At 41.0% G+C, this 17438-nt stretch overlaps 1 protein-coding gene across 41 annotated transcripts in view; it reads right to left on the bottom strand.

Moving 5' to 3' along the window:
* Positions 1-17438, bottom strand: part of SORBS2 (sorbin and SH3 domain containing 2) — a gene marked incomplete at its 3' end in the record, with an annotated part of 184846 nt that overhangs the window by 111317 nt on the left and 56091 nt on the right. For 4 of the 41 annotated variants that reach the window (XR_014011711.1, XR_014011712.1, XM_081208611.1 and 1 more), the window contains one exon: positions 6144-6254. The exons of 33 other annotated variants lie outside the window; for them this stretch is intronic. Of the gene's footprint in view, positions 1-2006; positions 2269-6143; positions 6255-17438 lie in introns of those variants that run through there. 4 more of the 41 variants (XR_014011709.1, XR_014011710.1, XM_081208609.1 and 1 more) reach the window with 2 other exon arrangements.

The following is a 17438-nucleotide window of genomic DNA, read 5'->3' as shown; positions in this document are numbered from 1 at the left end:
GGATCTAATACCCTTAAAATGTCAGTGACACCTGCACAACCTCAATCTATCCTGAAATTACAAAATCTATTGATGCATTCTGGATTTTCCCAGATGCGCGATATAGCCTTTGTTTAGATTACGTGAAAACAATCCTGTGAAAAAGGCACTGCTAGGGCAAAATATGTGAGAGTTGTTTACAAGAATTGGGAAATAAGGGTGCAATGCCCTGTGAGAGCAACCAAGCTGACAGAGCTTTGGATTTTGCTCAATGGATACAACCCAGAATACAGTTAATATGCTTAAAACCCCACTGAAATCAGTAGAACCTAAGTATGCTTTCTTACCTCTCTGTACATGGCCTTCCTTTGATATTCTTCAAGGATCTGTAGGTCATCAGGACATTTTTTGCAAGTGATCAAATATCCCTTCCTGTGATATAAGCATTTTCCCCTCTAAACAGTAGAGATCTTTTTTCCTTATAGCTCAGAAAGGTGGGTATAAAGGGAAGGGGGCCTGGTTCTCCGCAGGTAGTAATTCAAAAAACTTAAGTGACTATGTAAATAGAAATGACTACTATCTGATAATAAATCACATGCAGGCACCCACAGCATAACATGGTTATGGTTAATATGCTTGGGTAAATCACGAACTGTAATGGCCTGTCAGCATTAAAATGAAGGGGGTGAGGAGATTATACTATTACATTACAGGGTGGCAGACGGGAGGCGACAGAACAGCTGTGATTGTGTAGAAGTTATATCTTTGTACCCAGAGAAGGCTGAGGCAGGACATTTGTATTACAGTCTGAAGGCTGGTGGAATACGAGAACTTTGCTTGATTAATCAAGTTAAGTACTGAGATATGGAGGACTTGCTATTCATTGGCTCAGAAGCAATTCTTTGATCTCGTCAGCCCAATAAATGTACCATTTTGACTTGTGCAGCAGGGGCAGTTAATGAAAGACTGGCATGCTTCTTCATTCCTTTTCTGGGGAGCAGATTTAATGATTTATGGGGTGATCAGAATGCTCTGTTTATGAAGTGTATGTCTGGCGCTCTCAAACATATCAACCAACAACAACTGTCAAAGACCAGTATTTCCTTAAGAATGTCAGAGTGATATATGCTACTTTCTGGCGCACTGGTGAAAATGGCAGCATTTTCCAAGAGCTGCTTAATATTATGATGCTGTAGCTTAGAGGGTGGTGGAAGTCTGTTGTATAAATTTGGAATTATCATTTGGATAAGCCATTGAAGCTGCAATCCTATGCACACATACTTTGGAGTAAACTTCATTGGACTCTGTGGAGCTTGCTTATGCATAGGATTTGGGTTCAGCTTTATACCCACTGCTATGGCCTTTTCCCAGTTATGCCACAACAAATTATTTTGGTAAAAAGCAAGCCAGTGATACATAGTGAATTTTGAACTGCATATCTTTAATGTGCTCTAATTGTGAGAAACTAAAGACTTCAGTCCACACAGCTTTAAAATACAACCGTACAGCAAAGACTGCATTCATAAAGATGCAATAAATCCTGCTTTTTGCGGGGAGGGGGACTGCACTCTCCATTTCAGGACAAGTGATGTTTTATTATATTCCAGGCAGTCAATGCAGCGATACATATAGCCACCTGAAAAAACAGACTGACCATTATATTTTGATAATTCCATTACCAGCCTTCAGCACTGCAAAAATCCTATGGTGGTGTTCCTACCAGAATCTTTGCCTGCCCTATTTTGCAGTACTGTATTCAAAAATAAACATGAATCTCCTTTAAACACATCTAAATGAAGATTAAGGAATATGAACTATAGTTCTAAATAATTGTGGATTTACATCTGCATATATCTGACTATGCTACTAAAGTAATCAACATCACAGATCTTCATATGAAACAGAGAAAGAAAATTATAAACCTGAACAGACCCTTTTAAAAAAGGCAGGTATGGGGAAAAGAGTAGTAAAATGAAGGAAGCACAAAACATAAACAAATCACGGCTGCAAAGCTATACAGTACTCACCCATAACAATCTAGGTGCACAGGTTATCATAGAAAAGCCACCGTGTCCATATAAATCATCACTGCCAAACTCTCGCAAAGACGGCACCACATCATTTTCCGTCTATGTTCCAGAATCAAAGTACTGAAAAACTCCACGGAATCGTTTGCTTTCACTTTGACGAATGTAGCAGTAGAGGCAACACAAACTGAACTATATTGATCCACAGCAGCAGTCAGTTGCCTCTTGGCTCAGTATGTTTAGTAACTATTTGGTTTCACACTGTTTTGTTTGGATGACTCACACACAAGATGCATCTCCCTTTAATATTTCAACTTGTGCTGCTTTCAGATGTCTGGCTGCTAACCTCTTTGCAAGGGGCGATTTTGCGTTTTGTGTCTCAAGTGTGACTACAGGAAACCACCCTGGGTGTAGCAAGAAGCTTTCCATTGTTTCCAGCTTCCACAGGATGCAGGATTTTTGAACAGGTTAAGTGCCACCATCCTTCATCTTATTCCCAGAGATATATATGCAGAGATATGTGGCTATGAAATAAGGTGGAAATGGTTTGCTGCATGCTAAGAATGAATGACAGAAAGCATTTTCCAAAAGTAAGAATGGAATGTTGCCAAAACTATGGAATTGTATTTGGGAGGTTGGAAATCTTGTTGCCCTGAGAGTTTTGGCTAACAACCCTTGCTGCACCTTTGAACTCTAATTGACTATCAAACTGTAATCCATAATTACCTTTGTGTGCTGCGTACTTGCAGGAAAAAACCTAAGAGTATTCACTCCACCCTTGTCACATTTTGAAAACAATAAGGCTATTAGCTCTTTGATTGGCCCTGCTGCCTTGCACCCATTCCAAACCTGACAGTCCTGTGCTCCTACTATGAATACAGGTACAGAAATAAAACATACAGTTCATTAAAGCAATTAAAATCAGATAGAAATAAACGCACATTTCGTCCTCCTCTCTCTCTCTCTCTCTCTCTCTCTCTCTCTCTCTCTCTCTCTCTCTCTCTCTCCCTCAAGCCTATAGAAATTTTATCCTGATCTGCACTGAAGTCAGTTTTTGTTTTTTTCTGCAATCCCCTCAACTAAAGTAGGAGGAAGCATTTGTGAAGCAGTGAATCTTCAGGTGACCTCCCCAAGAGAATTCTTAGAAAGAGAATCAACTTTCTGTACTCACTGTACAGGTTACAGTACAGAAGAACATGGTCAAGAGATTTTATTGCTCCAGTTCCACACACAAACAACCATTCATTAGCCAAAGTTCCATTGAATCATCCACTCAATGGTGCAGATTGAAAAAGCAAGAATAAATGTTCTATGCTTCATGTGCTCATACTACGGAACTCACTACCATTCGTATAGCTTAAAAAGGGAATTAGGCAAATTTGGAGAGGACAGGGCTATTGATACCTACTATTCATTGCTTACTAGTGCCAGAGTGTAAGCTGCTGAGCATAGGAGCCAATTCCTAGCAGCCAAGGGATCTTCACCCCCCCCCAATAAAATATTTGAGGGGACCGTCCCCCAAAGTTCATGGGCATTGCCATTCAAATGGTGTGCATGCAGAACTTATGTCCAGAACTTACTGCTTTTCTGCCTCACTGAAACTTAATCAAGAAATCCTTCCTTCTTTATCTTTCTTGCCTCCTACATGTAACATCCATTACATTATTTTGTGGGGTAGCAACTAAAACTGAGTGCAAATATTCTTGCAATCACACAGTAATATTCACCAATTTTCCTCGTAGCGCAAACATACAGCCATGAAATGTATCATGTGAATTGCTATGGTTCCCAATTTATTACTGAGACTACTCAGGCTTAAAGGCAGGGGATAGCTTTTTCAGTTTATTAGCATAATGTCTAAATAGTCTAAACTGTGTATGGTGGCTATTTTGCAGAAGAGCAAATGGCACGTGGCCACAGTATGTAGTCTAAACTCTCTTAGATTCTGCATTCCTCAGAACAAGGAACCATCTTATTTCTGTGTTTTCGCATAGCAGCTCTGACTGCATTTTCCTTGTTTAATGAATAAATAATAACGCGTGTTATTAAACCAGAGGATAGCCAGCTTTAGCAAGAATATTTATTTTGGAAAGAGTGGTTAGGGTACAGGAAAGCTGCTAAACTCACTCTTGATTTTAAAGTACCGTAATTCCTTCAGAATTCATCATATCCATACATTTAAATAACTTCCTTTAAAAAAGACCTTAGCAGATCATGTTAAGCTTCAGCTCAAGATGAACGTTCTGATTATTCTAGGGTGTAGTTTTGGCCATCTTCCAATTTCCTAACAGGAGTTTATTAAAGTAGCTTGGTAAGCCTTCATTTTGGTCATAACTGAAAAGTAGCCTCTGTTCTTGGGGAAAACATCTATCTGGGTCAAGCACCAATAGCTAGCAAAATCAGCTTATTCCTCAACAGACAAAGGATTTGGTTCCAGCTGACCTTGAACAATAAAGATTTTGTCACTCACCCTGCTGAAATAATGCATTCCTAGAGACCTGCAGCAAACATTTGCTTAGCAAGTTCAATCAATATATGAAATTCATCTGCAATCTCCATTGCCTGTTTGGCCTCTCTGGCTAAAAGCCCCCAAGGGCTCCCCTTGCCTGCCTACACACTGACAAGCACACACTCCCTATCCTGTCTTTATGGGATTTTGATACTCTCTTCCTAGCCACTCTCTCTTGCTTCCTCAATCTCTTTCCTCATCCATTTCCTACTTTTCAGCCCAACGTCAATTCTGTCCTGCTTCCTTTGGCCACCTGAATTATTGGATCTGTTCTCACTTGGCCTTCCAGCATGCCACCTATTTTTCTACGCCAAACAATGTTGCCCAAAGCATACAATCACTACTGCCCCTAGTTTCTGTATAATTTTTTTCTCGGGCCTTCTACCCAGCACTGGGAGCTCATTCCCCCTGTTTCACTAGCCCTTCATTTAGAGTTTGGATTTGATATCCCGCTTTATCACTACCCGAAGGAGTCTCAAAGCGGCTAACAGTCTCCTTTCCCTTCCTCCACCACAACAAACACTCTGTGAGGTGAGTGGGGCTGAGAGACTTCAGAGAAGTGTGACTGGCCCAAGGTCACCCAGCAGCTGCATGTGGAGGAGCTGAGACGCGAACCCGGTTCACCAGATTACGAGTCTACCGCTCTTATCCACTACGCCACACTGGCTCTCTAACTATTCTAACTATTTGCACTGTGCAATGATCCCAATGCTTGGTGGAAGCCTTGAATGAGGCTAAGTTTCAGGATACTTCCTTGGTGGTGGTAAGGGGAGAACTGTTGGGGCTTCATTCAAGGTCCTTCAAACAGTTCAGTCATCATCACTAATCAAAATATGAGTCCTCCAGTTCTTCTGCCTCCCCAACATCACACAATCCAAATATTACAAATCAACGGGAGAGTCCTTTAACATGTTATATTGTGGAGCCTACCATGCTTCAAGCCTGGGCATCCTACATAAGACTTCAGGTGGCTCTCACTCCCTGCCAATACAACTTCTCTTGTAGCTGTTCAAGGTGCTGTAAGCTGGTCTCTGCCTGCTTCCCTGGGAACTTTAAGCTTCAAGGTTTCTAGTAATCCTGTCTCAAGGGTGGAATTTTAATCCAGGAAGAAGGTGGGTCTCCACAGATCATATGAGACAATAAGCACATTATGTCAAATTGTGACCATCATTCAGCTTTAAGCACCCAGGACAACCAAACATATGCCAAAAAAGCAGGGGCTTCCTGGAGCCATAATATGGTTAACAGTGTGCGTAAATCTTTTGATGAATAGAAAAATTAACATATAAATTTAAAGTTAATTTTCCAAATATCTGTTTTCTGCGAACCAAACACAAGTTAAATGCGGTACTTATTTCCAGCCTTTAGCCACTATATTTTTTTCCTGTCAGGGATCTTAAGAGAGTTTTCCCAGCTAAATTGACACCTCAAACCTCATATATTGTGAACCAACAAACTGCTGGTCTCGCCTGACACTGTAGCCCCATGCAGACCATGTGGCAAAGCCTAACTAGCTGTTTACATAAAATGGATAGTCAGTCTGTGGATGGGGAGCTGAGTGTTAGGTTTGAGGACAACTTAATTGGCAAGTTAACTGAACGACATTTGTTAAACTGATACATTGGTACCTGAATGTTAAGAGCTTCCAAATAACCCTTTGTTGTTGATGCAGGTTTGCTGATGATACAGATAGATGTTTATGAGTTGAATCAAGACTTCTAAAAAAAACCCCTAAGGTACTCCAAGGTGCACGAAAATAGGGAACAATCAGGGATACATTTGACATGAAACCTCATTTGACAGCTGTGGCAATAGAAATCTAAAATGACACACAAACTTTGCAAATTTAGCTGTTTTGGAATGCTAATGGAACTATGTAGTCAGCCTTGCAAAACTCTTGTTCAAATCTGCTAGCTCAGAAAATCACCAGTTTGCCAGTTTTATGTCATTAATATGGATGGTGACAGAAGTCTACTACTGTACTGAACCACTGGAGAATATAGATGGCACTGGAGAATATAGATGGTGACAGTCTTGCCAGAATCCTAAACTTGATTACCCTCATGGTCCCTTCCAGCTCTACAATTCTATGATTCTCAAAACAGCACATTTGGTACATGGCTGCCCCCCTAGAGCTTTTGCAATCAACATAACATCACCAAGGCAACTATCTGTAAACAAACAATAAATGTCCATAAAAATGGCAAAAGTATTTCTTTCCAAAAATAGGTTTTTCCAAAATAGTCTTTCCAAAATAGGTTTTATCTTAAACAATTGCAAACACAATCCTGCAGTAGCCATTGTATCACCATCCTGTTCATTGTCTTGTTGTTCCCCTACAACTTCTAGCACCATTAAGTCAAATCCTTTATCGTAGTTTAGGGTTACCATACGTCTGGACATATTTGGAACACCGCATTCATCAGCAGTGTCCGGTGTGGTCTTGCTCCGAACAAAGCTCATCAACTTTGGGCAAAAGTGCAACAACTTTTCTGTTCGGATTTTCACTGTTTGAAATATGGCAACCCTAACGTAGTCCACAATAGAGCTTGAGAAACCTCCTGTTTTTTGGTGCTGGCCAGAGACACTGAAACCAGGGGTATTCCAGGTCTGAAATAGGCTGCAATACAAGGGATGGAAGGCTGAGTTCAGTTTGGCAGGTCACAAGTTGTGAAGAACATTGATAGAACTATCATTACTAGGGGTGCCGCAAGGATACAATAAAGCAAATTTGAGGCAAAAGGGCTTTATAAGTCTTCAAGATGAGAACAACCACATCCCCCTATACCAAGGACCCAGTTGTTCAACCTGGGCTAGTGGAAGGTGGCAGCAAGCAATCAGGGGCCACAACAGTGCTTGTGCTCATCCCACCAGGGAATCCACATTGGGAAACTAACACTACTGGCATCATTTCTACAAGGTAGAAGAGCTTCCTCTTTGATGTAAATAGTTCCCCCAAAAGGGATTATGGAAGTGGCAATCTCAGTCCCATACCTGGCACAAAACCAAACTCGATTGAAGCTTCCATACCACTTGCCACTACTGCTTTCCCTTACTCCAAAGGAAAGGGATTGGAGCAGGAAACAGTGAAGGAGGAGCTAAATGAGCGAGTGCTCAAATGAAGCACTCACAAAATCTCTTTTTGGTGCAAGACTCAAATTCATGCTTTTATTCCACACTAGGCTATCTCATCAAAAAGGTTTTATAATTTTGTAAAATCTGCAGAATCTGTTTGCCCGGGGACTGTGGGTACTTGCAGACAATCTGGCTATTTAGCATTCATTCTGATGTGTTTGCAGGGCGGTTACATGATGTTGTGTCAAAGCAAGTGTTACCCCATACTTTCCAGTCACTTTCCTTTTTCAAAAAGTCAGATCTTTTGAGGAAGCAGGTTTGTTCCGCCAGATCTCCCAGTAAACTATAATTGTGCTGCCTGAATTTGCCAGTATGCAACTAAGTCCTGAAAACAGCAACAGTCCAGGAGCACCCTGGGTGAAACAGGAAGGGAATTGAATAGATGTACCATGAGCAATGATAGCTCCCTATCACAGCACCTTCCAGTCTGTGAAAAACTTGTGCTGCAGATGATCTTTTTCTTTTTCTTTTTTACATCCCAAGGTAATTTTAATGTAAACAAGCAGATTTTGGCAGGAACTCCCAGTCTGCTGTGGGCAAAACGAACCAAGATCCCTAAACAGAAGCTTCTTTGAATCCAACCAGACCTCCTTAGGGCCTGTAATTATGGCTAAAATGACTGCAAAAGAAGAAGCAGCAGCAGCAGCAGCAGGTGACTGCCAGTGCACTACTCTGAAGTCAGTGGTTTGAGGACCTCAGCCAAAGCTCATACCCATCTACTAGTAGAAGAGTTATGTATGTGGCCTTAAAATCCTTAAAGGGCCATCATTCACCAGGAGTTGCTCCAGATTCAGTTTGAAGTGTGATCCTATCTGAGCAGCTGTTAAGCCTGGAATTCAGGCTGTTCACTTGATTGACTGCTGTTTAAATCACACAGTCACGTCTGCGGTGTCTTCACAAATTATCGGAGCATTGATGCTCTCAGGTGTTTATACTAGAATTACTGTATGAGAGCAGATAATCCAATGCAGATGTATATGCACAACCTACTGATGAAGGTTGTGAGGTAAAGGCATATCCAGCCAACAGAGGGGTAGATTTTATTACTGGATAATAGTGGTACTTCATAGCACTTTTTAAGAAACTTGCTTTTGACAAAGCACGTTAGATGTAAGCTTCCTTACTGATACCAGCTGCTGCTGTGCCTTTAACACAGCTTGACAATAGCAAATAGTTCCTCATCCCATCACCCGTTGCTTCATGCAATGTTTTGCCTGACAAGGAGTTCTAGAGAATTTATAAGCTTATCATATTTTTTGTGACTTTTTGGTTGGTCCTAATAAAAGTTATTATCCAGTTTGGTTTGTTGCATTTGCCTAGATATTTTTTTTTCAAGGGGGTTAAACGCTGTTGTAAGTTAGTTTGTTTTTGGCAATTGCAGCAAAGAAGTCTCCAGCTTAATCTTACCAGGCTGAATTAATGCAGTCACAATTTTGCAAAAATAATATAGTCCTTAGATGTGCAACGTTCCTAAAAGTAAACGTGCCAAACTTAACAAGGTGTTAATGAATCAGCATGAAAGTTAAGCATAAATATATGAACTTGAGCTACAGTGGTACCTTGGGTTAAGTACTTAATTCGTTCCAGAGGTCCGTTCTTAGCCTGAAACTGTTCTTAACCTAAAGTACCACTTTAGCTAATGGGGCCTCCCACTGCCGATGCGCCACCACCTCATGATTTCTGTTCTCATCCTGAAGCAAAGTTCTTAACCCGAGGTACTATTTCTGGGTTAGCAGAGTCTGTAACCTGAAACGTATGTAACCTGAAGTGTATGTAACCTGAGGTACCACTGTATAAGAAAAAGTTAGCATCCCTTAAATATGCTTAGTCTCAAATGTGCTATGCTTAAAGGAAAAAAGCAAAGTTGAAGGCATTTTTCCCAGCTGTTAGCTGGAGTCCAACAACATGGATGCAGTTGAGCCAAGAGAAAGAAGAATTCTGACCCTAATAGGATCACACTTTAGCCTTTGAAAAACCTCTACTGTACTGGAAGCCTGCTTCCCATTTTCATTAGAGAACAACAGCTCCTTTTACTAAAGTATCACTAACATTAAAAAAATCACAGCCAAAACCTTTTGAATGCTAAGCTGATGAAGAAAAAAACCCTGAACAGTGAACACTCATGAAGTTGCCCCTTTCAGGTCATGTTGAAAAATCAAAAGAAAGATTGTACAATAGGTATTATTTTGATTCAGTCCTTTGGCTAGAGATAATTAACTTGACACTTTTCTGGTGTTATTCTGTTGTCATACTTTGAAAGCAGCTATTGGGTTGGGATTTGTTTTTGTCTTTTAGAGCTTCTCTGAGGGTATGTGTGTGCATGCAGGCCAGGGAACACATTCTGATATTGATGTAACAAGCTAGAGCAATTGGATGCTCTTTTGGCACATATCATCACAACAATGGTATACAGAGCACTAATGAAAAAAAAAATTGATTGTATAACATTGATTTGATAGGTTTTTTTGTTTCTTTTTTAAAGAAACACATTGGGCCATAGCCAAGGCCTCATGTGAATAATTATACCCTCCTTTATCCTTTGCTTTGTAAACATGCAGGAATAGATAAAAGCAGGAGCTCCAATTCTTTAACATTCTCCTAGATCTTCCAGTACTTGACAAAGGTAAATATACCTAGCTTTTATACTGAAGGCTGCTCTCCAAGTTACAATTAATTCTTAGCCAGAGGATTACTATTACAAGTCATTAAAATGACTAAAATTGTAACCTGGGAAAGCTTCATATAAACATGCTGAAGGTCACAGAGAAAGCAGGTCAGAACAACTGCAAGGAAGTAAAAGTAGAGTGGATAGAGAACAGCCCAGAGGGGTGTCCTTTATATTAAGATATTCTTTCTCCCTGGTTGGACAGTGTTCTCGAAGCTACAAACATGAGCCTGACCAAACTGCGGGAGGCAGTGGAAGACAGGAGTGCCTGGCGTGCTCTGGTCCATGGGGTCACGAAGAGTCGGACACGACTAAACGACTAAACAACAACAATTCTTTCTCCCATCCCTAAGGAAAAGCTTTCAACCTTAGTGCTTAATTGGAACCATATACAGAGAATCCCAAAGCATACTTACACACACACACACACACACACACACACACACACACACACACAGAGTGCAGGCTGGCCCATTATGGAGGATTGCCCCATCAACCACAAGAATGTAAGAACAGCCTGCTGGGTCAGACAGATGGCCCATCTGGTCCAGTTTTCTATTCTCAGAGTGGCCAACCAGATGCCTGTGAGAAGCCCACAAGTAGGACCAGATCACACTCCCTTCCTGCGGTTTGCAGCAACTGGTAGAAAGAGCATGGCCTCCATGGGTCCATCCATTTGCCCTCAGCCATCCCTTGCCTTGCCTGCCTTCTTACTTGCAACCAGTCCAGCGGGTGGCAGTGGTGCCTTTCAACTTCTTTCCTTTAGTCTCTTGGTGTTGCTTTTGTAAAACTCAAACTGTGTGCCTTTTGTTTTCGTTGAGGGGTATACCAGGGAGGGATATACCAAACACCCCTTGGTCCATTGGTTTCATGATATAATAAACAAAGGAATCAGACAAAGCAGTATTATTTATTGCTGGTTAATATTAAGGAAATGTCCCTTCATGGGGGGAAGAGCCGCCTGTTGAATCCTCAGTTAAGACAGGTCCATCTTCAACTTCAAAGATCCTTTATGTGCTTGGGATGGTAAGGGGTGGGGTGCTACCTCTACCCCTGAGACTCTGACCTCTCTCTGTAATTTCTCAGAAATCTACCTCTCTTTCCCTTCTATTTGTGTTTTGTCTTCCTGCCTTTCTCCCAGGACCTCTTCTCCATCATCATGTCCATGTATCCAACTCTCAATGTCTCCTAAGCTTTCTACCTGCTGCATCTTGCCTTGCTGGGGTTTATGAACAGCTACATTTCCTCCCAACTTGTGGGGCAACTGGAAAGGGAGACTGTGTAGATCTGTGTAGATCTCCAGCTTGCTGAGTTGATGCGGGAGACAGCCACACAGCACACACTCTCTCTTCAGTTGGGTGCAGCCTCTTGATGACATCTTGGTGCGTTCTCAGAAGGGTACAGTGCCTGGCACCACTTATCACCCAAGCCTTCAGTTCCAGTGATGTCCCCACAAGTAAAGGTGATGATGATGCTAGCAGTGTTGGCAGGACAGACCCCAGCAGTTTTCTGATATTTGTATCCTGCCCTTTTCTGTCATGGAACCCAAGGAAATACACATGTGGTTCCCAGGTGGTCACTCATCCAGCTACTGACCAGACCCAGACCTCCTTAGCTTCACCAGATGGTGACCTCCTGTGCCTTTAGGTCACATTCTGAGACAGTGGCAGACTAGTATGTGTTGACATTTGACATGCTCAAATGTATGCATGATATTGCTTGTCACACTATAGTTTTCATTCACTTCTGCTGCCCTGCCTTGATGCCCAAACACATGCACAACTTGAGAAGGTAAGTGGAGCCAAATTGAATCTGGAAAGTGTTCAACATTCTTTCGTTTAGATAGCACTTTAGGCTCTGCCAATGAACACCCTAATCCAGCTTTGGCCATGCGTAGTTATGCATTAGGAGCGCCATTTGAAACAAAGGCACATCAGTGAGAATAATGGAGTACTGACAGACATTGGATGTGCATCCTGATACATTTTCACTTTCTCTCTCATCCTAGTTCCCTGTGCCGTTTGCCAACGGTTTGCACATCAGCCAGCATTCCCCTCTCTATGCATGTAGTAGAAAGCAAATCAGAGCGAAGGCGAGGGGTAATTGTTTGCACAAGCAGGACAGCAATATCTATGTCAGAAATTTAACTTAGTAATTTATTGTGGAATTCCTAGCAAGAACAGCCCTAGGAGTGAAATTTATACTGTGAGAAGCTGCCACCAGCAAAATCTTTATAACATGGCAGTAAGCAAGTTATGAACAAGACCATTCTATGAGGTCTGATAGAATACTGTACTTGAAGGGTGTATAAAAGCAGGCAGTATTCAGCATTTAGCTGGTGGGGATGTAAGCAGTAGTAGCAGCGGGTATGACATCAGAACACTCAAGCAGCTAGTAGACACAGAGGGAAAATAGATACCGCTGAACCTATTAAATATCTATTATTAAGCGTTCCAGTTAAGCTCTCCCCACGCCTGCAATATCTGTCAAAGTTCCATGCTTCCACCCTATTCGCCTGTAATTTCATCTCTAAATACTGAACACCACAAGGCACTCATTTTCTTTGAAGCTATACTGCTTCAAGAGGCCTCTCATTACCAGGCATGCTTAAAACCTCTTTCTCTCTCAACCATTCCCATTCATCACGCAAAGACCTGTAATCTATGGAATATTTCTGACTGTACTCTCCTGCATGGATAGGCTTTATCCAAATCTTGTTTTCCATTATCTGATAATATCTCAAAACCAAGTCTTCTCTCCTTCATGCATGTGCACACACACATACTGAAAATGATTCATGGACTCATACAGATAGAAATGGACCTCAAAAATCATCAAGCTCAGTCCCCTGCTGATGCAGAAAACCTACGGCTACGGTATCCCTGATAGGTGACCATCCAACTGCTGCTTATAAACCCCTTGTGATGGAGAGTTAAACACTATTCCAAGGAAGGCAGTCTGTTCCATTATGGCATAGGGTGTGCCACCAGAAAGGTCTTCCCAACGTTTAGTCAAAATCACCCTCTTTGTAATTTGAACATGTTAGTTCAGATACCACCCTCTGCAGCATCAGAAAACAACTTTGTCCCATCATCTATGTAATAGCACTTCACATATTTGAGAATTGCTACCACATTGCCTCTTAACAATCTCTTCTCCAGGATAAATACAAACTTGCTTCTTCCAACTTTCCTTCATAAGATTAGGTATCCAGGCTCTTCATCATCATTCCTTTGGGCATGTCCCAGTTTGTCAATATCCTTTTTAAACTCTGGCACCCAGAACTGGACCCAGTTCTGCAGGTGAGGTCTGACCAAAGCAGAACAGAGAGATATCAATTATTCTTGTGATCTAGAGACTCGTTTATTTGCAAAATCAACATTTTATTTATTTACTTCCTCACCTTTGGTCCCAGAACCTATAAGGCAGCTCACATATAAATTCACACAGAAAATACTGAACTGCTCAGATATCCTCAGATATCCAGATATACTGAACTGTCCAGATATCCTCTACTCACAATTGTGCTTCTGGTTGCACTTTGAGCACTGGATGCACAATAGCCTACATCTGGGAGATTCAGTGATTCATTCAACTAGAATGTCCATTGCTATAATAATTGCTATGTGGTCCTTGGTTGTGGAGGCATTTTCTGAGATATTGCCAAGGCTAATTCAAAACCAGGTTTAAACTAGCCTTTGAGAAGTATGAAAAGCAGAGACACTACCACTCTCTCATACATTACTATGTCATTTTGGGGACCTGAACTTAAGAGTTGTTTGGGTATTGTTTTTAAATTTCCCTACCTGGCTGTGCGTATTTCTCATATGCAAAGGCAGGGTTGGAGTTCTCATACCACCAACTCATACTTTGCTTCATGCCCCATAGCTAGGCTTACTCCTCCCCTTCCAAACAAGTTCCCCCCTAAATCATTATGGCAATAAGATATTTAAATGGTGGCACTGCATCGGGGCCAGCACAGAACACACAGTGATTAAATGTATGTGTTTTTCCATCCAAGAATCTGGAATGGGCCTTAGTGTTCAGGGAAGAAAGCTTGAGGTATGATCAGCCAAAGCCAAAACACTTTCAAGCGCCATCAGTCTCAAAGGGACAGATTAAGCATATATTTATAACTCTCCAATTTAAGCTATTAGGTCTGAAAAGTATTTTACTTTCTTTGAACTGCACTTTACCCCTTTTTAAAACTCTCTCCAAAAGCAATTTTAGGAAAGGCTTTGAGAAAAGGCTTTACTATGTATTTCAAAACCTGAAAACAATCCAAAATAATTGCACAGCCTTTTCAACCTGTTATCTCTTTTCCTGGTTTTGCAATAATCACTACTGCTATCTCAATGTCACATACCTATTTAGATGGTCTGGCCCCATTTATAAACTTTTCTGATCTGCTTCTTTACAAAGGTTTTTATGTACACTATTTATTTATGAATGAATGAATGAAAAAAAACAATAAGGTTCTCAAACTCCTTACAGATCTATGAAAATTAATGTCTCAGGACTACCATCCAAAATGACTAAAACAATGTTGCTGTAAGATTAAACCCCTCTATTAACTAAAAAATAAATAAATCCCTTCATTGATGAGATATCCAACTATATTTTTACAGACAGAAAACTTAAGGGCCCATTCAGACTTGTTTCTTCAATACTCATCCAGCTTTGCTTGCACAAAGCTTACGCAGATGCTAGACTATATCCCATGTTTAATGAGCATTCATTCTGATTTATTCATGGGGAGGTTATATGACAATGAACATTTGTCCTAAATTCACCCTAATTCCCTTGTGTTGTGCTTACATGTCTTCCCAATTATTTCTCTGTCACTTCCTAACCACAAAATTCTGAGCGCTTTTTTTGAAAGTGTTTTTTTTGGGGCCAAAGCAACAGAACACTTTAACTGTGTAAACCTAAAGTTCTGGTATGCACTCAAATTCCTCCCACAAAACACTGACAGCCTTGGAGGCAACCTTTGTTTCTTAAAGCACATTTATTGGGTCAATAATAACTCATAGCAGGGATAAGGCACCTGAAGATTTCCCAGTGCTACAGCTCTCATTATTCTATGAACTGCCTTGATATTTTATGATGAAGGGTGGTGTATAAATTTAATAAAGAAATTAAATCAACCCTGACTGTTGACCATGCTGCCTAGAACTAAGGAAGGTGGAGTCCAACAACTGGAAGGCTCTCCATCCCTGACCGATAGCTTTTAGAAATTATAAGGAAAAGACAAGTTAAACTGTTGTGGGTGAACATATCAAACGACACAGCGATTCTTCAAACAGCTCTTGTTTATTCAGAGGCCAGAACAGAACTGAACTAAAGGGCTCAGTCAGCCTGCTTATATAGAGCTCTAGTACAACGTTACTGTAGCGACTTTCTAAAACTATCCAATCACTGAACGTCACTTTCGATCCTTCATTTGCATAACTATCTACAGTATCCCCCTGCTGGCCCAGGGTGAGAACTTCAGTACATAACATAAACAGTGCAAGAACTCTACATCTGAGTATGTTTCTAAACATGTTTTAAGAGAGACCAGCTAAGGTTTTGTTTTTGAAGTTCCACTTTTGCCTGCTTTAGGAGCATGGGAAGCTGCCTTATACTGAGTCAGACTGTTGATCCATCCCAGTGAGTACTACCTACACGGACTGGCAGCAACTCTCCAGGGTTTCAGGAAAGGGTACATTCCTAGACTTTACCTAGAGATGAAGGAGATTGAAACCTTTTGCATGCAAAGCAGATACTCTATCACTGAGCTATAGCCCTCCCCCTCCCCCAATAACAAAAAAAAAAACACCTGTAACATTTATATATATATATAAGAATAGATGAGTCAAACTACTGAGCAAGAAAGGGCAAAAGCAGCCAGCTGGCAAGACAAGCTGTAATAAAACTGCTGAGGTTTATGTGCACATTCATTTCCCTATTTAATTACACACACACTACTCTTCTCATCACCACAGCAAGTTCTACACTGTGGTTGCATTTCATATGGAGAGAATACCCAGAAACAGGCATCCATTCTGTCTGCTGTACCTGCTGATCCTTACAGCAACTTGGGGAAGCAAATTCTGAGGGAAGAAATGTACAGTGGTACCTCGGGTTAAGAACTTAATTCGTTCTGGAGGTCCGTTCTTAACCTGAAACTGTTCTTAACCTGAGGTACCACTTTAGCTAATGGGGCCTCCCGCTGCCGCCACTGCGCAATTTCTGTTCTCATCCTGAAGCATAGTTCTTAACCCGAGGTACTATTTCTGGGTTAGCGGAGTCTGTAACCTGAAGTGTCTGTAACCCGAGGTACCACTGTAACTGTAAATGGGGTGTGTGTGTGTGTGATTTTAATCTGTTTCAGTATTTCAACTTTTGTATGTTTTGTTTCGTTATGAGATTTTTATTAAAGTTCTTCCCAACAGAGTAAGATAACAACTGTGAAAAAATACAGAGTACAGAGACCTCTTCTAAAAGCAATTCTCAGACCCCAGTACCCACAGAAGGTAGCAGCAGCCCCTCCCAGCTCTCAGCTGGGATCCTTCCTTCCTTTCGACTCTCACTCTGGGGAGACTGACCTTACCCTGTCTCTCACCCCGGGCATACACAATCCCTGGATCTTAATGCAGGCCCCAGACATAGGATTCCAAAAGAAGAAGAAGAAGAAGAAGAAGTGACAAAAGAAACAAGGACAAAGGAGAGAGAGAGAGAAAGAAAGAAAGAGATTAAGAGAGAGAGAGAAGCAACAGAAAATGAAAGACAAAAGGAAAAGAAACATTAGAAAAAAAAGAAAAAGGACTTCCAATTTTCCATCTGCTGGCAACATTTTAAAAAGTGGGGGGGGGGGGAAGGTAGGAGAGTTTATTTAAGATATTCAAGTCCATGATAACATCCATCTTTCCCACTTTCTGGTGAAGAGTTTTTCTTTTAGGTCAAAGTTTCTCAGAATCATTCATTTCTTTCCCTCCACGAAAAGTATGTTTTTAAAGCTTAATTGTGAATTTCCCCTTGGTTTTCTTGTTCCATCTTTTTATAAACTACTCTGAGTTGTTGTTTTTTACAACGGAGCATTTATTTAAATAAAAAATTATTTAAAAAAATAATAAATAAA

Source organism: Podarcis bocagei (assembly GCF_964188305.1).
Source record: "Podarcis bocagei genome assembly, chromosome: 9".
Classification (NCBI taxonomy): domain Eukaryota; kingdom Metazoa; phylum Chordata; class Lepidosauria; order Squamata; family Lacertidae; genus Podarcis; species Podarcis bocagei.
The sequence above is the reverse complement of the archived record's forward strand: the minus strand, read 5'-3'. Positions and strand labels throughout refer to the sequence as shown.